This window comes from Salvelinus sp. IW2-2015, linkage group LG18 (assembly GCF_002910315.2).
Source record: "Salvelinus sp. IW2-2015 linkage group LG18, ASM291031v2, whole genome shotgun sequence".
Lineage (NCBI taxonomy): Eukaryota > Metazoa > Chordata > Actinopteri > Salmoniformes > Salmonidae > Salvelinus > Salvelinus sp. IW2-2015.
In genome coordinates, this window is record NC_036858.1 from 65,919,059 (window position 1) to 65,933,581 (window position 14,523).

Genomic DNA, 14,523 nt, shown 5'->3' on the forward strand with positions numbered 1-14,523 from the left:
CATGTGGAAACATATAACTACTATTATGGCATATACAGCATGTGTCGTTTGTAGCCGTGGAGGAAAAGGGAAGACCCTTTGACAGTAGACACTTTCCAGTTCTAAGAGTGTGAATGTAATTTCTGATGTACTTGTTCTTGGACAATTTCATCAAATACAAATGGGTTGGAGTATCAGGTATCAACAGTCATAGTATGGTCCCTCCTTTTGACTTAACAGTCATAGACCTACAGTAGCTATTATAGAACATCTGTTTAGGTGAATAGGGAGTGGTTATAGGCACAAAAACATGCTTCCATTCTTAACATATGTTTTATAAGAAGTTTAATTTCAAAATAGACTAATCAAATAATTAGAATCTGAACAATAGATCATTATAAAAGCAATTTCCTGTAAAAGTTGCTATTGTCTCGTCAGAGTGAATGAATCAAGCTAGTGTTTTTAAAATAAATCATTATTATGACAATTTCCATTTAAAAAAAAATGTCAACACTACTACACAAAGAGCTGGGAAATATGGACTCACATACTGAATTGGTGGCCTAAGGACCTGTTTGATGTTATAGGTCAAATTAAATGAAAAAATGATAATTTCTCTATCTTACATTTTCAAAAGTATTGCCTAAAACAAATGCTGCAGACACACCAAAATATTTCAATCTAAAGCTATTAGAAAGGTTCAGTGTTATTTCCAAGAGAACTTGGGCAGAATTTATTTTGACTACACCTTCAGACAGTGGACACCACATGCGATGTGGAAGTGGAATAGTAGGGCTTTGCATTGCTGCATTCTCTGGAGACAGCAAGGGAGAACTGAAATAGAATGAATAGAATCACATAATAGAATCATTCTAATTCTATGGGCTGGAGTCATGGTGACTAAGACATAGACACTGGGCTCTGGGGTTTGGGATGGGACAACTGTGTGTGTGATAGCTTTCCTCATATCAGGCCTTGGTCCAGTCCAGTGAGTTGGATGAGAAGTAGGTCCGTGTAGCAGCCACAAAGTCACACACTGCTGGAGTAGTTGTGTTTATATGTGTGTGTATGTGTGTTTGCCTGTTTGAGAACCCTCTTGGAGATGGCAGAGAATAAAGAGGAGGAGGGAGGCAGGAGCAGCTCTATGCCTGGAAATCATTCCCAAAGTGTCTGATCTGGTCCTCAGTCATGGACAGGTATGTAGCCCTCATGCTGGGGGAGTACTGTGGGAAACAAAATGTCACAGGACACACAATTAGAGACAGCACCAGGTAACCAGGTATAGTGAATGACAACAGTATAGAAGAACACAGGACTCTTTCAGAACAGTATTTAGCCAGCTAGAGGAGGGGAGGTAGGGAAGACAATAGGGTGCCTAATGCAAGCATTCTAACACATCAGTTGAGGGGACTGGGAGTCAGACAACACCGTAGGCCCCTCCTTATGGACCAAGCCTTCTCAGACAGTAGGTGAAATAGGGGGAATACCGGGAAGGGAAGGGAAGGTTTACGCCATGCACACATAGGACTGCCGATCTGTCTCTGAATGTCCCAACCCAGGGAGGAGACGTGAGGATAGGTTACACCACCACAATCCCAACAGCGGGGGGAGACAGACCTGACTGGGTCAAACATACAACTGGAATGATGACGGTGATGATAATGATGTCATGATGATGATGATGTCCTGACCAGTAAGGTTGGTAGTTCAAAGCCATGCCAGATGTGAAATAGAAAATGCAGTACCAAAATGAAAATGGAGATGAATAAACATTTTATGATTTGAAACGAAGGCAGGGGAAAAGCAACTGGGAGTCTATCTTGTCCTTCAGACAACAGAGAGGTCCAAAGAGGAGCAGAAAACAACTTACTCCGTTTCTAAATTGCTGAGTGTATACCTCCAAAAGTTGATTAAAAAAGAAGAAAGAAATGAAATACAAACAAACATATAAACAACGAACAAACAAATAAACAATATAAAAGAGGCTGTTAGCTGAAAAAGTAGAGTGCCACGCCCCGTAGAAGGTAGGTATGRCCAGAGGACACGACATGACATTACCAGTGAGATCATCACAGCTTCTTGGCTAGAGACTGGTAGTAGAGAGATAGGGCAGGGGAAAACACCGAGGTAGATACGGTATAAAACTCAATGATGCATCCCAAATGGCACCCTATTCCTTATATAGTCCACTGCTTTTGACAGGAGCCATATGGGTGCCATTTGGGACTCAGCATTAGTCTAAGGTAATAAACCTTACATTCAGTCAACTACAAATACATCATCCCATGGGAAGGATGGCAGGCAGCTACAGTAGATTTAAACAGGCTCAGATACCCATATTATATGCGATGCATAAGATATGTCTCTTCGTGAAATTCCATTAGGCACAGCAGGCCTTTGAAAGGAGACAGGAGAGGATAATTAATCTAAATAACTGCCATTACGAGGCCCCAAAGGGAGGTGAATTTATCATGAGGACCAGAGAGAGAGAGAGAGAGAGAGACTGACCTTTAGAGAGAAGTAAAGTGACCAACTAGGGACTGACACCTGTGAGATCTTCCCCTGGGCATTGGTATAAATAACACGCTTCCATCTCATCTTAAATGCATGAACATGTACACTACAGTATACCTATGTTAAACTTCTCTCTCACTGTCCTATTCCCTCTGTAAAGAGTCGCAATCTACACCTATGTTAGACAGACAGGTAAAGGCACAACGTTAGCGGAGTTCTCTCTGATACGTCCCTAATCAAACTTTGATTTGATTTGATATGTGATCAAACTGATGATCATGATCAAAATCCTAACTGGAAATATGTTATCATGTGGACGTCGTATCTTGTGAAAAACTGTCACGTCATAACTCGTGAGAAACCAACTACAACAACCAGTTAAACAACTTAAAAGTAACACTTTGACTTGAGCAAGTTAGGGAAGGCATCATGTAGAGAGCATCATATGGGGGAACTCTTTACCAGAGTTGACACTACAAACAGAAAATAGACGCAGAAAAAAGTCCTAGCGGGTCACTGAATCAGAATTAAATAACATAACAGAAATCCTGGTGGTGAGAGAGAGATCAGTATTACAATGCTGATTGACTTGATAGTATGTGGGAGAGTGGCATCCGGGTTGGGGTCAATTCAATTTCAATTTAGTKAATTCAGGAAGCATACTGAAATTTCAATTTCAATTCTCCTCATTGGAATTGACCCCAACCATGAGTGACATCATAAATAGGACTTGGCCTCTGGGACCCAACGCACCGAGGGGGGCGGAGAGCCTCTCCCGATCAGAGGAACGTTCTCYTACCGCGGGTTTCCCCCAAACAACGCTGACTGGTTCCTGAGGAGGGAGAAAGAGAGGGAGAGAGAAATAAAGCGTCTGTTAAACAAACATTCCCAATCACCAAAAATCTAGCCAATAACATATCAATCTGGGCCAGTATGCCTTCTTGGCGAGCATGATCCTTACAGTTTACAGTTAGCTTTACTTTAGCTTCAGTATGTTCATACGTATAGCATACTAGACTGTGCATTACCATACAGTCAAAACCAGGCCAGGGCTGGACTCACATGTACTCTGAGACGGGTGCGTTGGACACAGCCTGGGCAGCCTGGGCGGCAGGTGGGTGAAGGCTGCTCTGGCTGCCCACACTGCTGCTGTAGCTGCAGAAGCTGTGCATGTTGGTGGCATGGTTGGAGTTGTGGGTCGTCATGCGTCTGGCCTGAGGGTTAAACGGGTCACCCTCGTCTATATCGTCATAATCACGCTCCCTGGAGAGAAGAAAAAGGGTGGAGTCAAGCAACATAGATGATTTAGTGACTTGTAAGGTGTACATACAGTATAAACACAACGGATGTACTGTACACACTCTGGTTCTATATGTATATATACGGCCCTAAGCACACAGCCAAGATAAAGAGGAGTGGTTTCGGGACATGTCTCAGAATGTCCTTGAGGGGCCCAGCCAGAGCCTGGACTTGAACCCGATCTAACATCTCTGGAGAGACCTGAAAATAGCTGTGCAACAACACTCCCCATCCATCCTGACAGAGCTTGAGAGGATCTGCAGAGAAGAATGGGAGAAACTCCCCAAATACAGATGGGCCAAGCTTGTAGCGTCATACACAAGAAGACTCGAGGCTGTAATCGTTGCCAAAGGTGCTTCAACAAAGTACTGAGTAAAGGGTCTGAATACTTATGTAAATACTCCAGACTAATACGATTGGATTTGATATTTCTGATTTATTTTTTTTATGTGAAAAAAGTCAAGGGGTCTGAATACTTTCCAAATGCACTGTATYTATATATGTACACACTACCGTTCAAAAGTTTGGGGTCACTTAGAAATGTCCTTGTTTTTGAAAGAAAAGCACATTTTTCATCCATTAAAATAACATTGATCAGAAATACAGTGTAGACATTGTTAATGTTGTAAATGACTATTGTAGCTGGAAACGGCAGATTTMTTATGGGATATCTACATTGGCCCATTATCAGCAACAATCACTCCTGTGTTCCAATGGCACGTTGTGTTAGCTAATGTACGTTTAGAATTTTAAAAGGCTAAATAATCATTAATAAACCCTTTTGCAATTATGTTAGCACAGCTGAAAACTGTTGTTCTGATTAAAGAAGCTTCTTTAGACTAGTTTAGTATCTGGAGCATCAGCATTTGTGGGTTTGATTACATGTTCAAAATGGCCAGAAACAAAGCATTTTATTCTGAAACTCGTCTGTCTATTCTTGTTCTGAGAAATGAAGGCTATTCCATGTGAGAAATTGCCAAGAAACTGAAGATCTCGTACAATGCTGTGTACTACTCCATTCACAGAACAGCGCAAACTGGCTCTAACCAGAATAGAAAGAGGAGTGGGAGGCCCCGGTGCACAACTGAGCAAGAGGACAAGTACATTAGAGTGTCTAGTTTGAGAAATAGTACCCGCAAAACACCAGTCTCAACGTCAACAGTGAAGAGGCGACTCCGGAATGCTGGCCTTCGAGGCAAAGTTGCAAAGAAAAAGCCATATCTCAGACTGGGCAATAAGAATAAAAGATTAAGATGGGCAAAAGAACACAGACACTGGACAGAGGAAGATTTGAAAAAAGTGTTACGGACAGACGAATCTAAACAGATGATCACAAAGAACATTCGTGAGACGCAGAAAAAATGAAAAGATGCTGGATGAGTGCTTGACGTCATCTGTCAAGCATGGTGGAGGCAATGTGATGGTCTGGGGGTACTTTGGTTGTGGTAAAGTGGGATATTTGTACAGGGTAAACGGGATCTTGAAGAAGGAATGCTATCACTCCATTTTGCAACGCCATGCCATACCATGAGGAAGGTGCTTATTTGGAGCCAATTTCCTCCTACAACAGGACAATGACCCAAAGCACAGCTCCAAACTATGCAATAACTATTTAGGGAAGAAGCAGTCAGCTGGTATTCTGTCTTTAACGGAGTGGCCAGCACAGTCACCGGATATCAACCCTATTGAGCTGTTGTGGGAGCAGCTTGACCGCATGGTACGTACGAAGTGCCCATCAAGCCAGTCCAACTTGTGGGAGGTGCTTCAGGAAGCATGGGGTGAAACCTCTTCAGATGACCTCAACAAATTGACAACTAGAATGCCAAAGGTCTGCAAAAGGCTGTAATTGGCGGAAATGGAGGATTCTTTGACGAAAGCAAAGTTTGAAGGACACAATTATRATATCAATTAAAAATAATTATTTATAACCTTGTCAACATCTTGAATATATTTCCTATTCATTTTGCAACTCATTTCATGTATATTTTCATGGAAAATAAGGACACTTCAAAGTGACCCCAAACGGTAGTGTTTATATATATATAAACACACACAACCGGTCAAAAGTTTTAGAACACCTACGCATTCAAGGGTTTTTCTTTATTTTTACTATTTTCTTACATTCTAGAATAATAGTGAAGACATCAAAACTATAAAATAACACATATGGAATCATGTAGTCACCAAAAAAAGTGTTAAACAAATCCAAATATATTTTCGGTTTTGAGATACTTAAAATAGCCACCCTTTGCCTTGATGACAGCATTGCAGATTCTTGCAATTCTCTCAACCAGCTTCACCTGGAATGCTTTTCCAACTGTCTTGGAGTTCCCACATATGCTGAGCACTTGTTGGCTGCTTTTCCTTCACTCTGCGGTCCGACTCATCCCAAACCATCTCAATTTGGTTGAGGTCGGGGGATTGTGGAGGCCAGGTCATCTGATGCAGCACTCCATCACTCTCCTTCTTGGTCAAATAGGCCTTACACAGCCAGGAGGTGTGTTGGGTCACTGTCCTGTTGAAAAACAAATGATAGTCCCACTAAGCCCAAAACAGATGGGATGGTGTATCACTGCAGAATGCTGTTGTAGCCATGCTGGTAATGTGTGCCTTGAATTCTAAATAAATCACTGACCGTGTCCCAGCTAAGCACCCCCACACCATTACACCTCCTTCTCCATGCTTTACGGTGGGAAAAACACATGCGACGATCATCCATTCACCCACACCACGTCTCACAAAGACACGGCGGCTGGAACCAAACATCTTCAATTTGGACTCCAGACCAAAGGACAAATTTCCACTGGTTTAATGTCCATTGCTTGTGTTTCTTGGCCCAAGCAAGTCTCTTCCTGTTATTGGTGTCCTTTAGTAGTGGTTTCTTTGCAGCAATTCGACCATGAAGGCCTGATTCACACAGTCTCCTCTGAACAGTTTATGTTGAGATGTGTCTGTTCTCTGTGAAGCATTTATTTGGGATGCAATTTCTGAGGTGCAGTTAACTCTAATGAACGTATCCTCTGCAGCAGAGGTAACTCTGGGTCTTCCATTCCTGTGGTGGTCCTCATGAGAGCCAGTTTAATCATAGCGCTTGATGGTTTTTGTGACTGCACTTGAAGAAACGTTGAATGTTCTTGAAGTTTTACGTATTAACTGACCTTCAAGTCTTAAAGTAGTTTCTCATTGCTTATTTCAGCTGTTTTTGCCATAGCCAAATACATTTAAACTCAGTTTTTCACATTTAATCCTAGTTAAGATTCCCTGTCTTAGGTCAGTTAGGATCACCACTTTAATTTAAGAATGTGAAATGTCAGAATAATAGTAGAGAGAATAATTTATTTCAGCTTTTATTTCTTTCATCACATTCCCAGTGGGTCAGAAGTTAACATACACTCAATTACTATTTGGTAGCATTGCCTTTAAATTGTTTAACTTGGGTCAAACGTTTCGGGTAGCCTTCCACAAGCTTCCCACAATAAGTTGGGTGAATTTTGGCCCATTCCTCCTGACAGAGCTGGTGTAACAGAATCAGGTTTATAGGCTTCCTTGCTCGCACACGCTTTTTCAGCGCTGCCCACACATTTTCTATAGGATTGAGGTCAGGGCTTTGTGATGGCCACTCCAATACCTTGACTCTGTTGTCCTTAAACCATTTTGCCACAACTTTGGAAGTATGCTTTGGGTCATTGTCCATTTGGAAGACCTATTTACGACCAAGCTTTAACTTTCTGACTGATGTCTTGAGATTTTGCTTCAATATATCCACAACATTTTCCTTCCTCATGAAGCCATCTATTTTGTGAAGTGCACCAGTCCCTCCTGCAGCAAAGCAAGCCCACAACACGATGCTGCCAGCCCCGTGCTTGGGATGGTGTTCCTTGGCTTGCAAGCCTCCCCCTTTTCCCTCCAAACATAACGATGGTCATTTTGGCCAAACAGTTCTATTTTTGTTCCATCAGACCAGAGGACATCTCTCCAAAAAGTACCATCTTTGTCCCCATGTGCAGTTGCAAACCGTAGTCTGGCTTTTTTATGGCGGTTTTGGAGCAGTGGCTTCTTCCTTGCTGAGCGGCCTTTCAGGTTATGGCGATATAAGACTTATTTTACTGTGGATATAGATAATTTGGTGCCTGTTTCTTCCAGCATATTCACAAGGTCCTTTGCTGTTGTTCTGGGATTGATTTGCACCTTTCGCACCAAAGTATGTTCATCTCTAGGAGACAGAACGCGTCTCCTTCCTGAGCGGTATGACGGCTGCGTGGTCCCATGGTGTTTATACTTGCGTACTATTGTTTGTACAGATGAACGTGGTAATTCAGGCGTTTGGAAATTGTTCCCAAGGATGAACCAGACTTGTGGAGGTCTACAATTTTTGTCTGAGGTCTTGGCTGATTTCTTTTGATTTTCCCATTATGTCAAGCAAAGAGGCCCTGAGTTTGAAGGTAGGCCTTGAAATACATCCACATGTATACCTCCTATTGACTCAAACGATGTCAATTAGCCTACATGAAGCTTCTAAAGCCATGACATAATTTTCTGGAATTTTCCAAGCTGTTTAAAGGAACAGTCAACTTAGTGTATGTAAACTTCTGACCCACTGGAATTGTGATACAGTGAATTATAAGTGAAATACACTCTGTCTGTAAACAATTGTTGGAAAAAAAGGACTTGTGTCATGCACAAAGTAGATGTCTAACTGATCTTGCAAAAACTATAGTTTTGTTAGACAAGACATTTGTGGAGTGGTTGAAAAACGAGTTTTAATGACTCCAACCTAAGTGTATGTAAACTTCCCGACTTCAACTGTATATACACTCTGGTTATATATTATATATACACTCTGGTTCTATTATATATACACTGTGGATCTATAAAAGGGTGATAGAGAGAAGAGAGAGTGAACTGATTATACTAGCTCTGGTTTACTCTTTCTGGTGATTATGATCGTGTAGTGGTTGTTTTAACCTAACTTTATTTGAATGCATTGATTGTACAATGCTCTGGATAAGAGTGTCTGCTAAATTACTAAAATGTCATGTAAATGTAATGAAGAGACTTAGTGGGAGGGCCCCTCCTAACCTGCTGGTGATATGTGTCCATGCCCGGGGGATGGCACACAGCATGGCACAGAAGGCACAAATTGCCAGAATGGAGAAGAGGCAAGAGGTAGAGCAGGCCCTCTACCCCATCATAACACACACGATCAGGGCATCCAGGTAGTCCTACAGCATGGACAAGAGAGAAAGCACGCACGCACGCGGCACGCACGCACGCACGCACGCACGCACGCACACACACACACACACACACACACACACACACACACACACACATTAGCAGAGAGCAGACAATGTTCCCAGTCTATCTGAGACATGTTGTGAAGTATACATTATATCATATAATAACAATAATAAATGCCATTTAGCAGAAGTTTTTTTCCCAAAGGGACTTAGAGTCATGCAAACATTTGACGCATGGGTGGCCCTGGGAATCAAACCCACAATCCTGGCATTGCATATATACACAGCAGAGTCACCATCCTTTAGAACTAGATACATTGACAGTGCTGCCATGCATTGGTATCCAGTAGTGTACTACTGTACCCAACGATGTATACATGTCTGTGTACGTGACTGCACCTTGTTGAGTGCTCTACAGTCCAGTAGGGCAGTTAGCTGGTGGATGCTAGCCTCTGATGAGTTGAGTAGGTGCTGAATGCCCAGTAGGTCTCTCTGTGGAAAAGACAAGTGTAGTATTCAGTACACATAACATTCAACGCTTACACGGACGGTCTCACTATACCACAGGAAAATGAAACACTGACCTCGGCGGAAGGGAAGAGAGGCACAGCGAACTGCAGCAGGCCCTGTATCTGTATCTGCATGGTGGTCAGAGACCTCTGGAAGATGGTCAGAGACTGCAAACACACACACACACACACACACACAAAACAACATGTCAACTTCTGGATATATTAATTATCATACATTAGTGGGCTTGTCAGTTTAGCTTTAGTCCAGCAGAGGGCAACAAAAGCCCAATCATTAACAGCAAGTCTGTCATCCACCAGAATCTGGTGTCTACTCAGTCTACTCTGCGTGCTCCACCCCAGAACAGCCAGTAGACTGGGAACCTCATGAATTTAGCCCTAAAATGGACCTAAGGAATTCTGTCCGTAGTGTGAACGGTATGACTCAAACATTTAAATCATCAAACGACATCTAAATCAAAACAGTGTTCCCAACCATTACAAAATAGACTGGGGCAGTAAGTGCACACTGGCACAGACAGTCCTTTATTGAATTACCCCAAACCAGCAACAATAGCAGCAGCCATCATGTATCTCCTGCCATCTAACATTGTCATTTTGTCTCGGTAGCATATCTACAATCCAATAACTCACTTAAAGAACAGTAGTGAGGTACAAGGGCAGGCTGGCATAGCTGAAGACACAGTACTGACAGGTTTAATGCTCTTGAATAGATAATATGTTAAGGTGCTTCCATGTATTACAAAATATACAATGTTGCAATTTACAGGTAGGCTGGAAATATCTGGGACAACGGAGTCAGGGAAGTAAGAGAGAGAGAAAGAGAGAGAGAGAGAAAGAGAGAGAGAAAGAAAGAAAGAGAGAGAAAGACACGCGGAAAGAAAAAGGTAAGAAAGCAGGAGAAAGAGGAGAGAGACAGATGAGGAGAGAGAGAGAGACGATGGACTGAATGAGGGCTACATTTGACATAACTGCTAACACACACATTCACACTTCATTTGGAAAACAAATGACAGATTTCATAGTCAGGGTGGGATACGTGTGGTCCTGATCGACCAAGATGAAGGTTTCTTGCCATCCAATTTAGAGAGGACTGTGTAGATGATTTGAGAAGAGATGAGACATAGAGAGGCCAGATCGAGAGAGCCGCACATACTTGAACAAGATATGAGAGAGAGAGAATGAGAGAGAGAGCAGAGAGAGAGAGACGAGAGAGAATGAGAGTGCAGAGGAAGAGAGAGACGGAGAGAGAGAGAGAGAGAGATGGAGAGAGAGAGAGGAAGAGAGAGAGAGCGAGAGAGAAGTTAGTGTGTGTGTGTGTGTGTGTGTGTGTAAGTGTTGTGTGTGTGGTGCTGTATGTGTGAGCATCGATGCTAGTGAACAAATTACAGTACGCATTCTACGAGAATTGTTGTGTGCTGTGTGGTGTGTGTGTGTTGTAGGTTTGGTTTGATGGTGCTTTGAGATTTTGTGAAGTGCTCTCATGAGCCCGATCCTCTGTGCTCATGTGTGTTCTGACTGAGTTGGTTATCTCAGCTCAACGATCACGCCTTACCTGCACCTGTTACTGATCTTTAACCAATTGATCTTAGGCAGGCATCAGTCTACAAGACCAGTGTATTGATCCTTTAAGGGTGCTAATGTATCTAAACGGCACAGCGATAGGACATAAAATAGGAGCTGAAGTCCACATGCAGTTTATGGTAGCATAGACTGAGGCCCTGCGAGAGAGAAAGACAAATATTCCACTGCCTGTCTCGACTCCCCACATGACAACACTTCTTTAGCACACAAACCTGCGCTGAAAACCTCCTCCTCTGCCTCGGCTGAGAAGCTTTGCCTGAACAAACTTACGGCAATAACTACAAGCCCGTGTACCTGAGTGCAAGAGCAGTGTGAACGGAGGATGTGGAGGGAGGGAGGAGGTGATTGAGGAAGTGGTAAGGACTGCTTGTTGGATTTGCTATAACCGTTTTAATGCGAGTCCGCGAAAATAAAAACAAAAATTGTTTTGAGCTAACCACTAGAACAGGAGCGATCAAAGCAGATTAATTATTGAACAACACCTGCGGATGCATGTGCGCTTTTACCTTCCGCTTTGTATTAGAGTAAAGCCGGTTCTCAAACAGTACCTTGCTGACAATTGGGTGCGGCGAGCGCCTAGCGCTCTCCACAGCCCAAATACAGGTAGCTAAGGCCCTGGAACTCGCAGGTATCTCAATAAGAACAGGGAGGACACCAACAACAAGTCAGAAAAATCTCCAGCAATAACATCTCTCTTAACTAGAATGTGATTACAGCCAGAGGTGGCTTTTAAATCATCTGAAATTACAGCTTCATCAAAGTGACATTAACAGCATAAGTGCTCTTAACTCACCAGAACTGATTAGGTCCTTGGTCTGGTTCCATGATGAACTTGTCTGGGTCACACAGAAGTCACTTGTGCTCTGAAAAACAAGAAAGAGAGCTAAACTAATGTCAAAGTAGACTATCAAACACATAGTATGCACGCCACCCACACACGCACAAACAAACTGTTCCTTGAATACTAAATAACTCCTGGCTTTAATAAGAATACGTACAGGCTTCAAACTAATGAGCCTCTGTTGTGGAGTACATTTCCTATGAAAACTATTTTGTGTGTGTGTGTGGTCCTTCATAACGGCTGCTCTCCTCCAACTATAATTCTTCTTGAAGGAATTTCATTATGCGTTAATTTATTATGGTGCACCGGCGATATGAAGCCGTGAGAGCTGCAGCCAGTCTTGCAAATGTCAGTGTTTTTTTCCCTTCAAATGGCAGCAGTCTCCCTTCATTAAAGCATCAGAAACAATATTAATCACTACAATCAACTGGCCAATTATCGCAACACACACACACCCTGCTCATTAGAGCAGGAGTAATCACACGAAATTCTCCCTGCAACCAAGGCAGATACATGCCAATTCTTCTAATGCATGAGTTCTACAGTCCCATTACTCTTCTTTGCACAATATAATGCAATCTCTGTCGACACTCTGAGAGCATTCCATTTATGTACTTGCACAACTAGCAGAACCCTATAGCATGTGTAGGCAGGAGCCTCACTCAAGCTTCTACCTAAGCCTCACATCTATGCATTTAAATAGTTTAAGCTACAGCCACCACACCTCGGCTACCTTTATTATGGTCATGTACACTGGTTATGATTATCTGGCCAGTCACCATCAACACCCACACCCACCCACGACCTACAAAGTATAATGTGGCCTGAATATTATCTACACTGACCTTGTGGACTTTGAGTATTACACCCTAGCCAGGGGTATCATTGCATTGAACCAACCTAATTGCTTGAGAATGCGCGTACACTTGCCAAGTTATACAATTATCAGTATTCTATGCCGTGATTGTCAGACGTTCGAGCAACCCTTAATGCTACCCCAGCTTGAGCATCTAACGGCCTACTGAGGTCCAGTTCAAGTAAAGTAGCGAGTAGACACTAAAAGGGCCGCTGATCCAAGCATCAGCATACTAACCTTTTCCTAATACTTACGTGCATCAGCGGCTTTACAAAAATGGAACTTTTCCATCATACGTACAAACATAGCTGGAAGCTCGTGTAAAAGTGACTCACATTTAGATAATACTTATCCTAACTTTTACACGCGCAAATCAAAAACAATGAGGTTAGCAGGATTAGGGCCATTATCTAGAAGCCCCAGAGACACCAAGATGGAACCTGAACAACCTGATCTGCTCACATATTTGCAGCACGCATTACTACACAAGAGGCTGATTAAAAGAATCAATCCCCAAACCTATTATTAGTGACACTCAAGTACAGCGCCAACTAAACAATAACTCTCTACCTTCTTTAGATCACATACCAGGCCGACATGCTTTGCTAGCGCCACAACAGACTACAGTGACTGGGCCGTGCGTGTCGTGTGTGTAGTGTGTGTGTGTGTGTAAGTTAGTCGAGTAGTACTGAGATGTCCCATCTCATGTGTATGATCTGCATTAGTTTACTGAGTTAACATGAGTGCATCGTCTCTTGCTGGTGCTTGTGCTGTGTGTGGTGCTGATGCGCGAAACAATGTGTGGGCTGGCGTTGCAGTTGTGTTGCCAGAATGTGGGGATGTGTGTGTAGAATGTGGGGCTGAATCATATTTTCGTCTAACTGATTAGTGTTCCCTGTCGCTAGACTGAATTGACTGAGTCAGACACCAAGACCTTCAGCAGAAGACCTGGCGCCTTTCAGCAACGTAACCTATCTGTGTGTGTGTGGTTGCTAACTAGTGAATGGCCTTAGCCGGCTCGCCCTTTTAGTTCAGTGTAAATTCAAAAAGCCCCCTACCGGTGCCCTTTAGTTCAGATAACCTACCGGGTCCCTTTTAAAGTTCAGATAAACCTACCGGTGCCCTTTAGTTCAAGATAACCACCGGTGACTTATATTGATTACTACTGACACACACTCATACCCCTAGATATCTCTCCCTAAATACAGTTCGAGATAGCAGATATCGAATGGAATCCCTTATTCCGCGTGTGCCGCTTGTGTCCTGAGCGCTATCAGACTTAACCTGCTGCCCTACCCTGGTACCACCTATCTTATATGCGTCTCCATTATATAACACGATCGCTTACCGAGTCCCCTATAGTGCAAACCCCAAGGATTAACAAAACCGCGATACGGGGTGCCCTTTAGTTCAGCAAAGGGCGCTAACCAGCGGTAAGCACATTTCTCTAGTTCAATCCACATAACCTACCAGCGCGTCGCCCAACGCTTCAAAGTATAAGCGATGGGAGACCTACCGGTCCCCTAATTATTCAGATAACCTACGGTGCCCCTTTAGTCAGAATAGCCTTTATGAAACAGTGTTAATGATAGAGGATAGGTTCATTATGTAGCTCGGCTGCGCTAAATGATGTCAAGTTATGCTGCTGATCACTGTTTACCTCAAGTTAAGCTACATTGG

The 14,523-nt window shown here is 42.9% G+C and overlaps 1 pseudogene; it reads right to left on the reverse strand.

Annotated features, from left to right (window-relative positions):
* Positions 1-307: 307 nt before the first annotated feature.
* LOC111977997 (protein tweety homolog 2-like) overlaps positions 308-14,523 on the reverse strand; it is a 115,901-nt pseudogene continuing 101,685 nt past the window's right edge.